General features: G+C 42.2%; 1 pseudogene; it reads left to right on the top strand.

Annotated features, from left to right (window-relative positions):
* The first annotated feature begins 7,758 nt into the window (after positions 1-7,758).
* Positions 7,759-9,102, top strand: LOC130477394 (tubulin alpha-3 chain-like; annotated as a pseudogene).
* Positions 9,103-11,522: the final 2,420 nt, after the last annotated feature.

Below are 11,522 nucleotides of genomic sequence, written 5' to 3'. Positions count from 1 at the left end.
AAGCATGAATGCATTCGTATTTTACAAGCAAAATTGTAACTATACCCAGTACTAGACACACACACACACACACACACACACACAGAGAGAGAGAGAGAGAGAGAGAGAGAGAGAGAGAGAGAGAGATCTGCAAACTACTGAACTCTATCATAGTTTCTACCATCTGAGAGGGAAGAAAGCTGAAAATAAAACACACAAATTTTGTAGTAAGCAAAAGGAAGATTAGACTGGAATAGAGAAAGCTGGATGCTTATTTTATTTATTCTTTTATTTACTATATTTATTTATTTTGCCGCCAAGCCTCATCTGACTTATGGTGACCCCTGGTGGGGTTTTCAAGGCAAGAATCATTCAGAGGTGATTTGCCATTGCCAGCCTCTACGTCACGACCCTAGTATTCGTTGGAGGTCTCCCATCCAAATACTTGCCAGGGTCGACCCAATTTAGCTTCTGAGATCTGACAAGATTAGGCTAGCCTGGGCTATTTATACTCCACCTTTTTCAGTGAGACTCAAAATGTATTTGACTATGGTAATTTTTACCCAAAAATATAGCAAAAACCAATAGCAAATAAAGTGGGAATTGTTGGAAATGCCAAAATTGTTGGAAATTGTTGGAGATGCCAAAATATGGATGCATCTTTCTATCACATGTAGTGGTCATGCAAGAAAGCAAGGCAATATTGAATAGAGATCCATGATCAAATGCGAAAGATTTTTGAAATTATGTTTGGGATGGACCTAAAAGTGCGCTCTTAAATATATTACCAAGCAGTTTGCCAAAAATTTATAATGAATTATTCAAATATATGGTAACAGCAGGAAGAATAATATTTGCAACAAAATGGAAAGCAGACAAATGCCCAACTCTGGAAGAATGGAAAATGAATTGGCAGAGAATGGTATCATGGCAAGTCTAACATCATCTATACATAACCGACCAAGATTGGAATTTCAGGAAAAATGGAATGCCTTTTACACATATATGGCAGGAGGTTCAGATGAGAATTAAAGGAAAAAGGAAAAGATTTAAGAAAGAAATGTTTTAAAAGAAGATTTTTGATAAGCAAATGGAGATGAAAATAAGATTAAGAGTTATTATGAATGCACTGTAATGAAACTATAGAAATGAACCATTCAACATATATGTAATAAGTTCTATATATAGATGTCTACTTTACTAATTATTCCTATATGTTGTAATAATAATAAAGTATTTTAATTTTAAAAATCACTAAACGTGCTGAACTTTTAAATAATATATTATAAGTGTTATCGAAGGCTTTCACGGTCAGAGTTCATTGGTTCTCGTAGGTTATCCGGGCTGTGTAACCGTGGTCTTGGTATTTTCTTTCCTGACGTTTCGCCAGCAGCTGTGGCCGGCATCTTCAGAGGAGTAACACTGAAGGACAGTGTCTCTCAGAGTCAAGTGTGTAGGAAGAGTAATATATAGTCAGAAAGGGGTTGGGTTTGAGCTGAATCATTGTCCTGCAAAAAGTAACAAAGGTACTGTGCTAACCATTGTCCTGTAAGTATCAAGATAATGTGCTAATGAGGGTGTGGTATGTTAATATGGAACCATTGTATCCTGAAGTGATCTGTTAATGTGTGAAATCCAAAGCTAATCTGCATGGCAATTGTTGACTGTAGCCAGAAAAACAGACCCCCATTTTTCCCCCTGATGTTCTTTGGGCCTTTACATCTCCAAAGAAAACAGAGTCAATGGGATGATTTAGATATACCACCAAATCAATAATGGCTTGGTATTACACACACCATCTTCCCCTTCCTCCTTCCCATATTTTTTGGTTGATCATGATAAGCAATTCCAGTTTGGTGGGAAACTGCAAACCATAGTTTTCTGATCACAAGGGTATAAGGGTGGACATTAGAAAGATTTTTTTTTACAGTAAGAGTAGTTCATAGAAGTCGAAGTCGAAAGCCTTTACTGGCATTAGAATGTAGCAAGAGTAGTTCAGCAGTGGAATCTGCTGTTAAGGGAAGTGGTGAGCTCCTCCTCTCTGGCAGTCTTCAAGCAGCAGCTGCATGAACACTTGTCAGGGATGCTCTAGGCTGATGCCCCTTTCCAACTCTATGATTCTGTGATTCTAAGGTATATGTGCAAACCTGAAGCATATTAATGTAATGCCAAACCATGATTTGGTGTCACACCTGACCGGAGATATTTTCTTGATGCTATAATGCCCTTTTCTAATACAGGATGACAAATGAAATGTTAGATGCTTCAAAACTGGAAACAATCCACCGGAAATCCAAACAGAGACTCCTTCACAAACATCTTCAATGTATGTCTAAGCTCTTTATCAACAGTGAACCACAAGCAGATTGTCCAAAAAATAAGAGAACTCAGGTTCATGTCAGAGTTTATTTAACTTCATCTCTGCAGAATATCAACATTAATTCCCAATGTTTGTATATGCAGGAATTTTCAGAAACTCCTCCTAATACATAAGCACCACCAGCTGGTTTACTGTAGCTTAGCCTCTTATCAGGCAAGCCAGATGATACAGAAAGATAGTTTTCTGACCATATGTGCCTTGAGACAGAGGCACGTTAGGATAAATTAAAAACAGCTTTAGTACTATCCAGCCATTTCCTGACTTTTGTTAGTATAAGCCAGACATTTGTCACAGTTTAGTGATTTGCCTGTAGGTACTGTCTACACAAGCTATTATTCTTCCCCTCTCCACAATCGTGCCTAAGCTAGTTATGAAAAAGTATATTTGCATGAAGAAAAATTAAATTCTAATGCATGGATTGCCTTCTTTGTTTGTAAATGATTATGGGCTAACTTTTTTCCATTAAAACACTGGTTCCCAACCAGTGGTCCGTGGACCACCAGGGGTACGTGAGAACTAAACCAGGGGTCCGCGAAACAAAGTTATAAAGTAAACCCATAATAAAATAATATTTACTCGGGTGCGCGCGGATTGCATGATCCCGTGCGCGGAGCAAGCGTGTGAAGGAGGGAAGGAAGGAAGGGAGCAGAGGGGATCCGGGCGCTGCCAGTGCGCGTTGCGTGAGCGCCAAAAGACAGTGGCGGAGTCCGACACCCGGTTGGTGGGCCAGCGGCGAGCAGCATGCGGGTGGCGGCAGCGCCCCGGGCGTGCGTGGTGAGTGGCTTCTGGGCGTCCGGGGGCTCTGGCGAGCGACCCGCTGCCTGTTGAGCGGGGCAGGGGGCGAAGGGGGAGGGCGGCCGCCCCATCAGAGCAAAAATGCACCCCCAGGTCCTACCCCAGCTCCCGGGCTCCTTTCGGTGGGAGGCACTGTGAGTGCATCGGTCTCCCGGGGCAGGAGCGCCGCCTCTCCCCTTCTCCTCCTCCTCCTGGGAGCCTTTCTCTGCTCCTCTGTTTCGAACTGTTGCATGGTAGGGCATGCATATCTCCCCCCCCCCCCCGGTAGGGATTTGTACTTGGGAATTGTGTTTATGGCAGACAATCAGAAAAGACTTTATTTTTTTTAATCGAAGGGCGGCGTTGGTTGCAGCCGCTCATAAAACAAAACAAAAAAGTACATTAAAAGGTTGTGGAAACCCTTTTTTCCAGTTGGGTGGTAAAAGGTGTTAATGTTGTACAAACCTGGTATGCAGTGAAGAGGATACAAACAAGAGGCATCAAGTGTCCAAAAAATCTTGCAGCTTAAAAAGAAGAAATGCATTTCCATAATCATGAAAGTAGCCCGTGTAGCTCTGTACCTGTAGCTCTGAGCAACAGTATTAGCCCCAGAATTGCCCAGTTTGTAAAAAGGATACAAGCTCAAAAATCACATTGATTTTCAATTAAAAGTTCTCTAGTATAACAAATATATTCAAATAGTATTCTAAGTTTAATGTTTAACTAACAGTTATGATTAAAGTTTATTTTTAAAATTCTCTGAATTTTTATTTTGAACCTTGGGGTCCCTGCACCGAACAAAAAAGTCCTAGTGGTCCCTGGTCAAAAAAAGGTTGGGAACCACTGCATAAAAGGTATTTCTTCAGCAGGGAAAGCTGAACAAATTATCTTTGCTTTGCCTAATTATATTGCAGAAGTATTCAGTCGGAAGGGCACACTCAGCCTCTTCTTTCAGATCAGATTTTCCATCTAACTTAATGCACAATCCTGATTCATGATCAGGACTCGTGTAGAAATAAAAACAAAATCTACAACAGTGATCCAAAGAGGATTATTGGGAAGGGATCAAAACAATAATCTTCATGGCACATGTGGTCCAGTGCTGAAGAGAATGTTCAGTCTTGGGTACATTGTGACTTCTGAGAGAGCCTGCTATTTTCCATGTTAATCTTGAAATTCAAGAATGAAAAAATGTTAATTTAAAAAATATATATTTCAAAAACTATCAGTAGGCATATCAGCTCTGTTGATGGATAGTGCAGATACGTCTGCCAAGTGAGGACCCACAACACAGCATTTGATGAAGTTAGCTATAGTCCATGAAATCCTAGATTGGAATATGGATTACAAATGTCTAACATGGAATATAAATGGACTTAATTCTCCACAAAAAAGGAGAAAAAGTTTTCTTCACTTGAAAAAGTTGAAAAAGGATATCTATTTGGTGAATAAAATTTAGGTGAAGAATTTATTTCTGCAAGTACTAAAAAGAAAAATGGGGTGGTGCTATATGTCAAGTCGTACTTAGAACTTAAAATGATACTGATGGATGACAATGGGATTAAAACTATGATATAGGGAATTTATGCCCCAAATGAAGATAAAGGGGTATTCTATAAAAATGTGATAAGTAAGCTTATAGATTTTTCCCTATGAAACTTGGTATGTGTTGGGAGATTGGAATGGAGTAGTTTCACCACAAATGGATAAATCTTCCCAAAAAGATGTTAAAAGTACACAAGGTAAATTACCAGCTGGTTTAGTGTGTAGGAGCGGGGAAACCAATCCAGTTCACCAGATTAGCCTCCGCCGCTCATGTGGAGGAGTGGGGAACCAACTCCGATCTCCAGATCACACTCCACCGCTCCAAACCACCGCTCCAAACCACTACACCACGCTGGATGAGTACAAATCCCCTGGGCCAGATGGTGTGCACTTGAGAGTGCTCAAAGAACTTTGTAGAGAGCTTGCAGAGGCTTTGTCCATCATCTTCCAGACCTCTTGGAGGACGGGAGATAAACAAGATTGGAGGAGGGTGAACGTTAATTTTCAAAAAAGGGAGGAAGGATGACCTAGGAAACTACAGGCCAGTCAGTTTGACTTCTATCCCAGGGATAGAGGAGCAGATATTAAAGAGATCAATAGGCGAGCATCTAAAGGACAACTTGGTGATCCGGGGAAGTCAGCATGGATTTGTCCCCAATAGGTCCTGCCAGACCAACCTTGTTTTCTTCTTTGATTGAGTGACCAGCTTACTGGATCGAGGGAATGCAGTTGATGTTGTTTACCTGGATTTCGGTAAGGCTTTTGAAAAGGTCCCCCATGATGTTCTGATGGGTAAACTAGAGGACTGTGGCCTGGACCCTAGGATAGTTAGGTGGATAGAGAACTGGTTACAGAACCACACTCAAAGAGTAGTTGTCAATGGCATTTCATCTGAATGGAGAGAGGTGTCCAGTGGGGTGCCACAGGGTTCGGGAACAAGACAAGGCTGTCTGTTGTCCTCTCTTTTGTTTATTTTGGTTCTTGAAATATTGAATAGACACATAAGATCTTATGAGAGGACTGGAGGTATAAAAATTAAGAAGGAGACCTATAAGTTATGAGCATTTACCGATGATTTGGTAGTTATGTTGGAAGATCCATTAAAGGGAGCAGAGTTTCTAATGCTGAATTTGAATGAATTTGGTGCATTAGCAGGTTTTAAAATTAATAAACAGAAAACAAAAGTATTATCAAATATATGACATTACAAGGCCAGATGAAAAACAGGCTTTAAAGTGGAGAAAAGGGTGAAATATCTGGGTATCACAATGACAAACATGAATTGTATGTTCTTTTGAAATAATTATGTTAAGACATGAAGTGAAATTAAAAAGGATTTGACAAGGTGGAACAAACTTCAGTTATCACTGCTGGGGAGAATTTCTGTAATTAAGATGAAAGTTCTACCAAGAATGTTATTTCTATTTCAAACAATACCTGTCTTTTAAGCAATGGCAGAAATATATATCAGTTTTTGCATGGCAAGAGAAAAAACCTTGGGTAAAATATAAAATTTTACAGGATGCTAAAAAAAGAAGAGGTTTAGGGTTATCAGATTTAAAGTTATACTTAGCTGCCAGCTCCTTACTTTGATTGAAGGAATGGATTATTCTGAGAAATGGAATATTGTTAGAACTAGGGGGTCATGATTTGGAGCAGTGGATTCTGATCTGGAGAACCGGGTTTGATTCCCCACTCCTCCACATGAGCGGCGGAGGCTAATCTGGTGAACTGGATTTGTTTCCCCACTCCTACACATGAAGCCAGCTGAGTGACCTTGGGCAAGTTACAGCTCTGTTAGAGCTCTCTCAGCACCACCTACATAGGGTGTCTGTTGTGGGGAGGGAAAGGGAAGGTGATTGTAAGCAGGTTTGAGTCTCCTTTAAGTGGTAGAGAAAGTCGGCATATAAAAACCAACTCTTCTCTTCTTCAGATTTGGTTGGCATGCCTATCTTTGGTATAATAAAGTCAAAGTAAATAAGGATTTTAATAATCATTATGTTAGGTGTGCAATCTTGAGAATATGGGATAAATACAAATTTAGACTGTGCCCCAAAACTCCTTCGTCGTTATCACCAAAAGAAGCCTTACTTAGATGGCAAATGTTATATGAAAACAGATGGATAACATATCAGGATACATAAGATTTTTAAAGAGGATTGTAAAATGAAAAGGAGAGAAGAAATAATGACAGACAGGAATTGGTTTCTCTATGCACAATTAATAAATAATTTAAAATTTATAAAAGATCTCATGGTTTTGAAGGTGGTGAAACTGAATTTGAAACAAAACTATGTACAAGTGATAATCATGTTGTTACTAAAATGAATAAGCTCCTACTGAGAAATGAAACAGAAGAGGAACAAGTAAAAGATTGAATGGTGAAATGGGCTACCAATTTTGGATACATCATAAAAATGGAACAATGGGGGAATATATGGTTAAAGGATCTTAAGTTTACTTTAAGTTCTAGTCTCAAAGAATTTTTTTATAAAATGATGTATTGTTGGTACTTGTCTCCAGATAAATTGGCTAAAATGTATTAAAGTGTGCCAAATACATGTTGGAAATGTGAACAGCACTAATGGCGGACTTGTAAAAAAGCTAATTTTTTGGTCACAATTTCATTCTATAATACCGAAGATTTTAATATTTGTTAATATACATATGAAACCAGAAGTTAATCTTTTGGGTTTTATGGATAGCCAGTTTAGAAAAAAATATGGATGTTTGTTTTTATATATGATTTCAGCAGCAAGAATATTATATACACAAAAATAGAAAAAATCAATGTATATCTGCTATAGAAGAATGGCTTGTCAATATGTTGGAATTAGTAGAAATGGCCAAATTGACTGCTGTGGTTAGAGAAAATAACTTTAAGATTGTAGAAAACTGGAAAACCTTTACTGACTTTTTGCATAATACAGAAAAAAAAATTGATGATTTGTGGATTTGAAGAATAGAATTTAGGCATGACAGAGAAAAGTTTGATTTTTAGTTGTAAGAATAATTAAAAATAATAATTCTATATTTGAATTTGCTTTGCACTGAAGAGGCTAGGTACCGAGCTCAAAACCATGAGGGAGTGCATCTCTGTTCACATTGGCTAGGCTGGAGTTCAGATGGGAAATGCCTGCTGGGAGCTCTACTGCTTGGAACATGGGATTGAGCCAGACGGGCGGATTCCTCACAGCCGGGCCACCAATGGGGGTTCTTCCTTTGGAGCGTTCTTCAGTGAAACAGAGTCAGGCAAGCACAGCCCAAGAGCTTTGTTTGTCGACCTGGAACCATCTGTCATTGACGAGATCCGCACAGGAACCTACCGCACCTTGTTTCATCTGGAGCAACTCATTACTGGCAAGGAGGATGCAGCCAACAATTATGCCCGAGGCTACTACACCATAGGGAAAGAGATCATACAGCCGGTGATCGACTGAGCTCGGAAGATGGCTGACCAGTGCGAAGGCCTCCAGGGCTTCTTGATCTTCCACAGCTTTGGTGGGGGCACGGGTTCGGGTTTCACATCCCTCTTGATGGGACAGCTCTCAAATGAATTTGGGAAGAAAGCCAAGCTTGAGTTCTCGGTCTACCCTGCCCCACGGATCTCTTCGGTGGTGGTGGAGCCCTACAACTCCATCCTGACCACCCACACCACACTGGAGCACTCGGTCTGCTCCTTCATGGTGGACAACGAGGCCATCTACGACAGCTGCAACCGGAACCTGGACATTGAGCGCCCGACCTACACCAACCTGAACCGGCTGATTGGGCAGATCGTGTCGTCCATCACCGCTTCCTTGAGATTTGAGGGCGCCTTGAACGTCGACCTCACCGAGTTCCAGACCAACCTGGTGCCCTATCCCAGGATCCACTTCCCACTGACCACCTACGCTCCCATCATCTCTGCCGAGAAGGCCTACCTCGAGCAGCTCTCCGTGCCAGAAATCACCAACACTTGCTTCGAGTTCTCCAACCAGATGGTGAAGTGCGACCCTCGACGGGGCAAGTACATGGCTTGCTACCGAGGGAACATGGTACCCAAGGATGTCAACACGGCCATTGAGGCCATCAAAACCAGGAGGCCCATCCAGTTTGTGGACTGGTGCCCGACTGGCTTTAAGGTGGGCATCAACTACCAGCCCCCCACGGTGGTGCCCGGTGGAGATGTGGCGAAGGTGCAGCGTGCCGTATGCATGCTGAGCAACACGATGGCCATTGCAGAGGCCTGGGCCCACCTGGATCACAAGTTTGACCTGATGTACGCCAAGCGGGCCTTCGTGCATTGGTATGTCGGGGAGGGCATGGAGGAGGGGGAGTTCACCGAAGCCCGGGAGGATATGGCTGCCCTGGAGAAGGATTACGAAGAAGTGGGGAGGGATTCTGCCGACTGGGAAGAAGAGGATGAATATGAGGACTATTGATCCCCGCGAGGCAGATATACTTTGGGATCAAACAGCAGGCTGCTTTTCAGAGGGTGGCGGCGAGAAAAAAAACAGACCTAATTAAAATGGGTGCTGCAAATAAAACAATAATAATAAAAAATAATTCTATATTTGTAGCTAGAGAACAGGTTGCAACTCTAATTAGAGTTACAAATGAAATCAATACAAATGAAAACGGAAGTATCCCTTTGTTTGTCTGTTTGTAGTTCTTCTTTTCTTTTTTATCTTGTTTATTGTTTTTCTGTAATTTTGTTAATAATAAATTTAATAAAATTCTAAATAAAAAAAAGCTGAGATTGGAATTAAAAAATTGTTCAGCTTTAAAGACACAAGACTCCTGTTAAGACTTGCTATTCATTTTTCAGATCATGAAAAGAATTGCCATTGAGAGAGCAATGCCTCAGCAGTTCAAATGGCAGCTCTATTAAACCTTTAAATACACTACATGTTTTAGAAACCAGCATACATGATGGGATTTTACAAAATACAAAAACTGTCCCTTTATGGAAGGATTTATAATTGTAATATTAAATGAGAAGCAAAACGGGGGGAGGATATAAAGGATAAACGAGGAGGCCTGCATGAAACTCATGCATGGAGAAGGCTGGGGAAAGAGAAAAGAACAGCTTTCCTCTTTGTGCTTTCTCCACATTCTCTGCAAATTTCTCAGCTTGCTCTGTGGGCACAGGAGAAGCTGTGGAGGAGGACCCCACTGGTCCTCCTCACAATCTCCTTCACTGGACCCTTGGGCTGGGCAGGAGGTCAAAGGGTGGTGAGTAAGCATGCTCTCCTTCGGTCCCAATCCTACTGCAGGGGTTTATCTGTGGCTCAGTGGATGACCTTAGGAAGTTTCCAATTCCTCTCTTTCAGGCTCCACATGTGCAAAAGAGAGGCAGCACATAGTACAGGATTTAACATGAAACCAGCTGTTTATGAGGTTAATTGCTTCGGCTTACCATGCAAAGCATACTTAGCAGCCAAGTAGGTCACACTGAAATGTTATTAATTTCAGGGCCAGTGAAATGAGCATCTGTGTGCCACAGGAATCCCAGCCTGGAAAATTCCTGGATATTTGGGGCTGGCTTTTTCAGAAAGCAGAATCAGGGGAGGGAGCTTAGCGGGATGTTATGTCACAACCAGGTCAAAGTTCAACTCCACCCCTCCCAAGCTACCAGTTCCTCCAGTGGAACTGATCTCTAGTCTGGCGATCAGCTGTAATTTCCAGAGAATTCCAGGGCCCCCACCTTCAGGTTGCTAACCCTAATGTTCTAGTGCACTGGTTCCCAACCAGTGGTCCGTGGACCACCAGGGGTCCGCGAAACAAAGTTATAAAGTAAACCCATAATAAAATAATATTTACTCGGGTGCGCGCGGATTGCATGATCCCGTGCGCAGAGCAAGCGTGTGAAGGAGGGAAGGAAGGAAGGGAGCAGAGGGGATCTGGGCGCTGCCGGTGCGCGTTGCGTGAGCGCCAAAAGACAGTGGCGGAGTCCGACGCCCGGTTGGTGGGCCAGGGGCGAGCAGCATGCGGGTGGTGGCAGCGCCCCGGGCGTGCGTGGTGAGTGGCTTCTGGGCGTCCGGGGGCTCTGGCGAGCGACCCGCCGCCTGTTGAGCGGGGCAGGGGGCGAAGGGGGAGGGCGGCCGCCCCATCAGAGCAAAAATGCACCCCCAGGTCCTACCCCAGCTCCCGGGCTCCTTTCGGTGGGAGGCACTGTGAGTGCATCGGTCTCCCGGGGCAGGAGCGCCGCCTCTCCCCTTCTCCTCCTCCTCCTGGGAGCCTTTCTCTGCTCCTCTGTTTCGAACTGTTGCATGGTAGGGCATGCATATCTCCCCCCCCCCCCGTAGGGATTTGTACTTGGGAATTGTGTTTATGGCAGACAATAAGAAAAGACTCTATTTTTTTTAATCGAAGGGCGGCGTTGGTTGCAGCCGCTCATAAAACAAAACAAAAAAGTACATTAAAAGGTTGTGGAAACCCTTTTTTCCAGTTGGGTGGTAAAAGGTGTTAATGTTGTAAAAACCTGGTATGCAGTGAAGAGGATACAAACAAGAGGCATCAAGTGTCCAAAAAATCTTTCAGCTTAAAAAGAAGAAATGCATTTCCATAATCATGAAAGTAGCCCGTGTAGCTCTGTACCTGTAGCTCTGAGCAACAGTATTAGCCCCAGAATTGCCCAGCTTGTAAAAAGGATACAAGCTCAAAAATCACATTGATTTTCAATTAAAAGTTCTCTAGTATAACAAATATATTCAAATAGTATTCTAAGTTTAATGTTTAACTAACAGTTATGATTAAAGTTTATTTTTAAAATTCTCTGAATTTTTATTTTGAACCTTGGGGTCCCTGCACCGAACAAAAAAGTCCTAGTGGTCCCTGGTCAAAAAAAGGTTGGGAACCA

Source organism: Euleptes europaea, chromosome 5 (assembly GCF_029931775.1).
Source record: "Euleptes europaea isolate rEulEur1 chromosome 5, rEulEur1.hap1, whole genome shotgun sequence".
In the NCBI taxonomy this organism is placed as follows: Eukaryota; Metazoa; Chordata; class Lepidosauria; order Squamata; family Sphaerodactylidae; genus Euleptes; species Euleptes europaea.
The sequence above is the reverse complement of the archived record's forward strand: the minus strand, read 5'-3'. Positions and strand labels throughout refer to the sequence as shown.